This window comes from Babylonia areolata, chromosome 18, assembly GCF_041734735.1.
Source record: "Babylonia areolata isolate BAREFJ2019XMU chromosome 18, ASM4173473v1, whole genome shotgun sequence".
Taxonomy (NCBI): domain Eukaryota; kingdom Metazoa; phylum Mollusca; class Gastropoda; order Neogastropoda; family Buccinidae; genus Babylonia; species Babylonia areolata.
In genome coordinates, this window is record NC_134893.1 from 30,182,101 (window position 1) to 30,192,100 (window position 10,000).

Sequence of the window (10,000 nt, forward strand, 5' to 3'; positions counted from 1 at the left end):
TGCGTGCGTGTGTGTGTTTTATGTGTTCGAGAAAGAGAGAGAGAGTGTGTGTGTGTGTATGTGCGGTGTGAGTGAGTGAGTGTGTGTGTGTGTGTGTGTGTGTGTGTGTGTGTGTGTGTGTGTGTGTGTGTGTGTGCACGAGAACTGGTAAAATATCCACCCCCTTCCCTTTTGCCTCCCCCCACACCCCCTCCACCCCCCACCTCCAACCTCCACGTTCCTCATTAACCACACAGTAATAAGTCAAAACATAATGGTAGAGCTTTAAGAAATTGCTGGTGAACATGATTATGCGTCATTGTTTTTCCCATCCCTCGTTGTTGACAGCCATGAAATAGGTGAAAGTTTACGTTGGCTTTCAGTGCACAACTTTCACCAACAATGTATTTATGACTCTTTGAAACTGTAGTGCCCCACATCCATAAAGTGCGCATCATAACAGCCGTTTATGAACAAACACACACAGACACATACTCAGACAAAGGCAGACACACATAAAGACACGCTGACAGACAGACAGCCACACATACACACACACGCACGCACGCACGCACGCACGCACGCACGCACACACGCACACATTTATGCTAAAATGAACCAGTATTATAAGCATTGGCAAACCATTTCAAACAGACAGGAAGCAACAGATGAGAGACAGAGATGGAAACACACACACACACACACACACACACACAGAGGCACCCCCACCCACCCCACACATTCGCAGACACACACACACACACACACACACACACACACACACACACACACACACACACACACACACACAACCGCTCCTCTTCCAACTCTTCAACAACAAATCGAACACAGCAAGAGACCCTTCGCTCTTAGCACTGCAATTCTTCTTTGATAGTTATTCCTTCACATGGCGTTTGCGGGGAGTTTGTGGAGCAGGGGGGCGTATGGTGTGTGTTGACTGGGGGGTCTGGGGGGGGGGGGGGTAGAGTGCAGAGGGGTGTTCTGTCTCTTCCACTAGGTCAGATCTATGACGGGAGAGTGGGGGTGTGGCACTGAGAAAAAGAAAAGTAAGGGGGAAGGGGGCGGGGGGGGGGGGGGGGGTTGCAGTGGTGTGGAAAGAGAGACGGGTACAAAAGAAAGGAAGTGAAGTGTGTGTGTGTGTGTGTGTGTGTGTGTGTGTGTGTGTGTGTGTGTCTATGTGTGTGTGTGTGTGTGTGTGTGTGTGTGTGTGTTTGTTAGAATGTGTGTGTGTGTGTGTATTTTTGTGTGTGTATGTGTGTGTGTATGTGTGCATTTGTGTGTGTGTGTGTGAGTGTTTGTGTGTGTGTGAGTGTTTGTGTGTGTGTGTGTGTGTGTCTGTCTGTCTGTCTGTCTGTCTGTGTATGTCTGTGGGTGTGTCTGTGTGTTTGTTAGAATGTATGTGTGTGTGTGGGGGGGGAGTAAGTGTGTGGGGGAGAGGGGGGAACGAGGGGGGGGGGGGACGGGACGTGAAGCGGAGTGTGTGGGTGATATGGGGTAGGGGTGTGGTGGCAGTGGCACAGGGGACGGAGGTGGGGGAACCGGGTAGGTGGGGGTGATAAATGGGTGGCGGGTGGTGGTGGAGGCGGATATGTCTCGGAAAGCGGTCAACAGTTATTGCGCTTGCGACTTGTCAGTGGACTAGTCTCTTGACTAAGACCTTCAGTGTGTGTCACGTCAGAAGACCTATAGCGTTACATTGTTAAACAGCTTTCCTTTTTTTTTTCACGATCGAGTGTGATTGTGTGTATGTAGTTTTGATTGTGCTGTTGGTTAAACATGCTTTTCCTCTTCCTGTGGATTTGAGTTTGGTTAAGAAAGATTTTAACTGACTTGGCGAAAACTGTAATGGTGAGTGGGTTTATTAGATACGTTGCTACTTTTGTTCCTTGTTGTTGTTGTTTTCTTGTATTTTGGTGTGTGTGTGTGTGTGTGTGTGTGTGTGTGTGTGTGTGTGTGTGTGTGTGTGTGTCTGTCTGTCTGTCTGTCTGTCTGTCTGTGTCTGTATCTGTGTGTCTGTGTCTGTATGTCTGTGTTTGTGTTTGCCTGTGTCTATGTGTGTTTGTGTGTGTTTAAGTATGTGTCTGTCAGTCTGTCTGTCTCTATTCGTTTCTGCATTTCCGCCTCACAGTCTCAGGCTGTGTCTGTCTGTCTATCTGTCTGTCTGTCTGTCTGTCTCTGTTTCTATATCTGTGTCTCTGTCACTGTCTCAATCTTTCTCTCACTCACACAGGCACACACACTCTCTCTCTATATATATATATCTATCTCTATACATATATACTATATATATATATATATGTATATATATATATATATATATATATATATATATATATATATATCACTCTTTCTCTGATAACTCATAACTGTTTATGTTATCAAACAAAAAAAGATTAGTGGCAGGTGAAGTGGGCGAGGGACAGAAAAGCTCAAGGTACAGTGTACGATAACCACTACTGTTATAGTCATACATCCAGCAGTGACGCTGTCATCGATTGATGATGCCGTTTGAACGGCAAGTCAATCCCAGTGTATCTTGGGGAGTCGTTCCGGTTAGACGGGCGCCATAGCCGAGTGGTCAAAGCGTTGGACTTTCAATCTGAGGGTCCCGGGTTCAAATCTCGGTAACGGCGCCTGGTGGGTTAAGGGTGGAGATTTTTCCGATCTCCCAGGTCAACATATGTGCAGACCCGCTAGTGCCTGAACTCCCCTCGTGTGTATATGCAAGCAGAAGATCAAATACGCTCGTTGAAGATCCTGTAATCCATGTCAGCGTTCGGGGTTATGGAAACAAGAACATACCCAGCATGCACACCCCCGAAAACGGAGTATGGCTGCCTACATGGCGGGGTAAAAACGGTCATACACGTAAAAGCCCACTCGTGTGCGTACGAGTGAACGTGGGAGTTGCAGCCCACAAACGTAGAAGAAGAAGTAGTTCCGTTTAATGTCCCGTAACAGGTTCTGGTGACTGTAGACATGAAGTTCAAGTATTGATTTTCTCCATTCGATTGTTATCATTTGATTGTTATCATTTGGTTCTTACCATTTGGTTGTTATCATTTGATTGTTATCATATGGTTCTTATCATTTGGTTGCTATCATTTGATTGTGATCATTTGATTGGTATCATTTGGAAAACACAAAACGTTAGAGATGATGGATGATGTTGCACTGTGAATTTTGGAGAAACAGTATAGATTGAGAGCGGAATGTAAGATGAATAACTGAAATAGATAGACGGCTTCTTCTTTCCCTTCTTCCTCTTCTTCGTCTTCTTCTTCTTTATTTATCTAATCTGAGTCTCTCATTTAATGGAAGCATAGAATGGAACATGCTTCCAAAGACATGTCGTCAAATTCCAGCCATATCTCTCTTTAAGTCTAACATCAAAATATTTCTATTCGATACTTTTGATGAACCTACTCGTGGTCTTTTGCAAATGTTTGCTTGTAGGCTGCTCAGTCCACTAGCTGCCATGCCATGATGAAGGAAAAATTGAATGTATGTGTGATCGTGCTAGCAAATGAGCAGTAAGTGCGTGTGTCTGTGTTTGAGTGTGTGGGCGTGTTTGTGTACGTATATTTTTGGTTTGCTTGTTTTACAATGTGTGTGCGTGTGTGTCTATGTGTCTGTGTCTGTGTGTCGGTCTGTGTGTCTGTATGTGTGTATGTGTGTGTGTGTATGCATGCGCGCGCGCGCGCGCGTGTGTGTGTGTGTGTGTGTGTGTGTACGTACGGACGGACGTGATAATGTGCCAATTGTTCTTTGCATTGCTTTGTTACTTTTAATAGACTATACCAGTTACTATTCTCACTCGTCCTTCTTGTTATTTTATTCTATTTCATTTTATTTCTTTATTTTTATCTTTTGTGTCGTTCTTTACGTTTACGTTTTGTGTCGTTAAACGGGCGGAATTGTACAAAGGCCTTTACTGTACCTGATTCTTTACCCATTGAAGATTCAGTCAATCAGTCAGTCTTCTTCTCCCTCAGCTCTGTGAAGAGTCACTGTGGCACCGCACAGAAAAAAAAATGATCACCAGATTCCTCCAGGTCTGCCGGTTGTATGTCAAAGCCTGTGTCTCTGCAAATAGTTTTCCTGTCCATTCTGCAGTGATGTGATGATGATTTATTAATATTTTTATAGTGCCAGAGCCTAAAATCAAAGCTATTTAGGCAGTAAAAAGTGATGTCAGTCCATCGCCGCCATCGATGGTTTTTGTCCGATGTTTGTTTTTGGTTTTTGTTTTTGTGTTTTCACTGTGGCATTCAGTCCTTCCTGCTATACCCTGTCAGACGCCCTCTTGAAGTCTGTGAAGACGCGGGAGAATCCCCTGTGGTGTTGCAGGTGTTTTGCAAAGGGTACGCAGGTTTTAAAGATCGATGGTATTTCTGCCTTCGTATAATCCAGCCTATTTTTCCAGCAGTGATAGTATCTGCTTGCGGCTGTAATATGTTCAGAATGGCACTGTTGGAAATGTTTCAGATTCGTGGGAAGGGTGATAGTGGGTGACTGGATACATGGCGAGTCGCCTGTGTACCAGGTTTTGTTCCAGTTGGCTGCTAGGGTGTCAGTTACTGCCATGCTTTAAAATTTCGGCAGGGACGTGGACTTGGGCAAGTCAAATCTGGTGGAAGCCATCCGTCACCAGATCGGATTTCCTTGTCGGGTTTACTTCCCACATGCAGCAGGGTTACCTTGTCACCGCTTGTAACAGAGGACGACCTGACCTCACATTGTTCCTCGTATGACTAAAACAGAAGTACGTTGTTTTATATATATATATATGCATATATCTAATGGTCTTCGTAAAAAGGAAGCAGTTAATTTACCAAGAGAAACAACTGATAAAGCATGTAAAAAGTCAAAAACATCAACGTTCATAGTGGCTGTAGATGATACACACACGCGTGTGTATGTACATATATACATATATGCGGGTGCCGTGGCATCATCGATCAGGCGTTGTATTTCAGATTCAGTGTTCGCCAGTGAGCAGAGTTCGAGTTCCGTCTCGTCATTGTTGTGTCCCTGGAAAAGACACTTCACTCTGTCCTCACTCCACACAGGTGTTGTGTTGTGTCCCTGGAAAAGACACTTCACTCTGTCCTCACTCCAGCCAGGTGTTGTGTCCCTGGAAAAGACACTTCACTCTGTCCTCACTCCAGCCAGGTATTGTGTTGTGTCCCTGGAAAAGACACTTCACTCTGTCCTCACTCCACACAGGTGTTGTGTTGTGTCCCTGGAAAAGACACTTCACTCTGTCCTCACTCCACACAGGTGTTGTGTTGTGTCCCTGGAAAAGACACTTCACTCTGTCCTCACTCCACACAGGTGTTGTGTCCCTGGAAAAGACACTTCACTCTGTCCTCACTCCACACAGGTGTTGTGTTGTGTCCCTGGAAAAGACACTTCACTCTGTCCTCACTCCACACAAGGTGTTGTGTTGTGTCCCTGGAAAAGACACTTCACTCTGTCCTCACTCCAACCAGGTGTTGTGTTGTGTCCCTGGAAAAGACACTTCACTCTGTCCTCACTCCACACAGGTGTTGTGTCCCTGGAAAAGACACTTCACTCTGTCCTCACTCCACACAGGTGTTGTGTCCCTGGAAAAGACACTTCACTCTGTCCTCACTCCACACAGGTGTTGTGTCCCTGGAAAAGACACTTCACTCTGTCCTCACTCCACACAGGTGTTGTGTTGTGTCCCTGGAAAAGACACTTCACTCTGTCCTCACTCCAACCAGGTGTTGTGTTGTGTCCCTGGAAAAGACACTTCACTCTGTCCTCACTCCACACAGGTGTTGTGTTGTGTCCCTGGAAAAGACACTTCACTCTGTCCTCACTCCAGCCAGGTGTTGTGTCCCTGGAAAAGACACTTCACTCTGTCCTCACTCCAGCCAGGTGTTGTGTCCCTGGAAAAGACACTTCACTCTGTCCTCACTCCAGCCAGGTGTTGTGTCCCTGGAAAAGACACTTCACTCTGTCCTCACTCCACACAGGTGTTGTGTTGTGTCCCTGGAAAAGACACTTCACTCTGTCCTCACTCCACACAGGTGTTGTGTTGTGTCCCTGGAAAAGACACTTCACTCTGTCCTCACTCCACACAGGTGTTGTGTCCCTGGAAAAGACACTTCACTCTGTCCTCACTCCACACAGGTGTTGTGTTGTGTCCCTGGAAAAGACACTTCACTCTGTCCTCACTCCACACAGGTGTTGTGTCCCTGGAAAAGACACTTCACTCTGTCCTCACTCCACACAGGTGTTGTGTTGTGTCCCTGGAAAAGACACTTCACTCTGTCCTCACTCCACACAGGTGTTGTGTTGTGTCCCTGGAAAAGACACTTAACTCTGTCCTCACTCCACACAGGTGTTGTGTCCCTGGAAAAGACACTTCACTCTGCCCTCACTCCATCCAGGTGTTGTGTTGTGTCCCTGGAAAAGACACTTCACTCTGTCCTCACTCCAACCAGGTGTTGTGTTGTGTCCCTGGAAAAGACACTTCACTCTGTCCTCACTCCACACAGGTGTGTTGTGTCCCTGGAAAAGACACTTCACTCTGTCCTCACTCCACACAGGTGTTGTGTTATGTCCCTGGAAAAGACACTTCACTCTGTCCTCACTCCAACCAGGTGTTGTGTTGTGTCCCTGGAAAAGACACTTCACTCTGTCCTCACTCCACACAGGTGTTGTGTTGTGTCCCTGGAAAAGACACTTCACTCTGTCCTCACTCCAACCAGGTGTTGTGTCCCTGGAAAAGACACTTCACTCTGTCCTCACTCCAACCAGGTGTTGTGTTGTGTACCTGGAAAAGACACTTCACTCTGTCCTCACTCCAACCAGGTGTTGTGTTGTGTCCCTGGAAAAGACACTTCACTCTGTCCTCACTCCAACCAGGTGTTGTGTCCCTGGAAAAGACACTTCACTCTGTCCTCACTCCAACCAGGTGTTGTGTTGTGTCCCTGGAAAAGACACTTCACTCTGTCCTCACTCCAGCCAGGTGTTGTGTTGTGTCCCTGGAAAAGACACTTCACTCTGTCTGTCCTCACTCCACACAGGTGTTGTGTTGTGTCCCTGGAAAAGACACTTCACTCTGTCCTCACTCCAGCCAGGTGTTGTGTTGTGTCCCTGGAAAAGACACTTCACTCTGTCCTCACTCCAACCAGGTGTTGTGTCCCTGGAAAAGACACTTCACTCTGTCCTCACTCCAACCAGGTGTTGTGTTGTGTCCCTGGAAAAGACACTTCACTCTGTCCTCACTCCACACAGGTGTTGTGTTGTGTCCCTGGAAAAGACACTTCACTCTGTCCTCACTCCACACAGGTGTTGTGTTGTGTCCCTGGAAAAGACACTTCACTCTGTCCTCACTCCACACAGGTGTTGTGTTGTGTCCCTGGAAAAGACACTTCACTCTGTCCTCACTCCACACAGGTGTTGTGTTGTGTCCCTGGAAAAGACACTTCACTCTGTCCTCACTCCACACAGGTGTTGTGTTGTGTCCCTGGAAAAGACACTTCACTCTGTCCTCACTCCACACAGGTGTTGTGTTGTGTCCCTGGAAAAGACACTTCACTCTGTCCTCACTCCAGCCAGGTGTTGTGTTGTGTCCCTGGAAAAGACACTTCACTCTGTCCTCACTCCACACAGGTGTTGTGTTGTGTCCCTGGAAAAGACACTTCACTCTGTCCTCACTCCACACAGGTGTTGTGTTGTGTCCCTGGAAAAGACACTTCACTCTGTCCTCACTCCACACAGGTGTTGTGTTGTGTCCCTGGAAAAGACACTTCACTCTGTCCTCACTCCACACAGGTGTTGTGTTGTGTCCCTGGAAAAGACACTTCACTCTGTCCTCACTCCACACAGGTGTTGTGTTGTGTCCCTGGAAAAGACACTTCACTCTGTCCTCACTCCACACAGGTGTTGTGTTGTGTCCCTGGAAAAGACACTTCACTCTGTCCTCACTCCACACAGGTGTTGTGTTGTGTCCCTGGAAAAGACACTTCACTCTGTCCTCACTCCACACAGGTGTTGTGTTGTGTCCCTGGAAAAGACACTTCACTCTGTCCTCACTCCACACAGGTGTTGTGTTGTGTCCCTGGAAAAGACACTTCACTCTGTCCTCACTCCACACAGGTGTTGTGTTGTGTCCCTGGAAAAGACACTTCACTCTGTCCTCACTCCACACAGGTGTTGTGTTGTGTCCCTGGAAAAGACACTTCACTCTGTCCTCACTCCACACAGGTGTTGTGTTGTGTCCCTGGAAAAGACACTTCACTCTGTCCTCACTCCACACAGGTGTTGTGTTGTGTCCCTGGAAAAGACACTTCACTCTGTCCTCACTCCACACAGGTGTTGTGTTGTGTCCCTGGAAAAGACACTTCACTCTGTCCTCACTCCACACAGGTGTTTGTGTGTCCCTGGAAAAGACACTTCACTCTGTCCTCACTCCACACAGGTGTTGTGTTGTGTCCCTGGAAAAGACACTTCAACTCTGTCCTCACTCCACACAGGTGTTGTGTTTTGTCCCTTGGAAAAGACACTTCACTCTGTCCTCACTCCAGCCAGGTGTTTGTGTTGTGTACCTGGAAAAGGACTACTCACTCTGTCCTCACTCCACCACAGGTGTTGTGGTTGTGTCCCTGGAAAAGGACACTTCCACTCTGTCCTTCACTCCACCAGGTGTTGAAAAACGGAGCTTCATCTGATACCCACAGCGCCCCACACTCAGTTTGAGATGCTGTATTACCTGATAAAACATATCAACGCTCTAGTTCATTCAGGAAGGTGATATTTGTCCCTGATAAAAATGACAGGTACACTGATGTCCTCTACGTTTATCAAAACGCTCAAGGATTCGTGGAAACCACTGTTCCTGATAAATAGCGTACTGCGTGCATCAATCCCTTAGTTTGTGTCCTGATAAAGAATTAAACGCCTCAACTCACTGCTTACAGGTGGCTGTAGTGTCTGGACGAGAGTGTGTTGTTCTGTGCGTCACTAGTGTGTTGTGTGTGTGTGTCTGTGATGTAATGCGCGCGCGCCGTCATAGTGTGGTGTGTGGCGCGGCGTGGAATGTCTGTATCTGTGGTCATACGTGTGTTTGTGGTGGTTGTGTGTGGGTCGCTGTGAAGTGTAGTGTGTGCGTGCGTGCGTGCGTGTCTCCGTGTGTTGTGTGTGTGTCCGTGCTGGATTGGACACTTATTTCTACTCCGTGATTGTAGCTTTGTTCCTGGATAAGGTGAACTATTCCTTCACTTTCTCTCTCTCATCGTGCGCATTCCACGTCATCGTATGTACGTGTGGCCTTGTGTATGACCATTTTACCTATGTCACTGCGCCTACTCCCATCGGGAGGGGTGTGTGTGCATGTGGTGTCCTTGTTTCAAACACGAATCGCTGCATGGTTACAGATCTGAACGACAGTGTTATTGCTGTGTGTGACCCTGGGAGTTCATACATGTAGTGAACTACTGTGCGTGCAGTACACGCTACCACCAAGGTGGTGTGTGTTGTGTCCTGGAAAAGACACTTCACTCTGTCCTCACTCCAACCAGTGTTGTGTTGTGTCCCTGGAAAAGACACTTCACTCTGTCCTCACTCCAGCCAGGTGTTGTGTTGTGTCCCTGGAAAAGACACTTCACTCTGTCCTCACTCCACACAGGTGTTGTGTTGTGTCCCTGGAAAAGACACTTCACTTCTGTCCTCACTCCACACAGGTGTTGTGTTGTGTCCTGGAAAAGACACTTCACTCTGTCCTCACTCCAGCACAGGTGTTGTGTTGTGTCCCTGAAAAGACACTTCACTCTGTCCTCATCCACACAGGTGTTGTGTTGTGTCCCTGGAAAAGACACTCCACTTGTCCTCACTCCACACAGGGTGTTGTGTCCCTGAAAAGACACTTCACTCTGTCCTCACTCCACACAGGTGTTGTGTTGTGTCCCTGGAAAAGACACTTCACTCTGTCCTCACTCCACACAGGTGTTGTGTTGTGTCCCTG

General features: G+C 47.3%; 1 protein-coding gene across 2 annotated transcripts in view; it reads left to right on the forward strand.

The window, feature by feature from the left end:
* Window positions 1-1,639: 1,639 nt before the first annotated feature.
* Window positions 1,640-10,000, forward strand: part of LOC143292643 (chitin synthase chs-1-like) — a 69,295-nt gene continuing 60,934 nt past the window's right edge. For both annotated transcript variants that reach the window (XM_076603130.1, XM_076603132.1), the window contains exon 1: window positions 1,640-1,848. The gene's annotated coding sequence lies outside the window, so the exon portion shown is untranslated. The remainder of the gene's footprint in view (window positions 1,849-10,000) is intronic.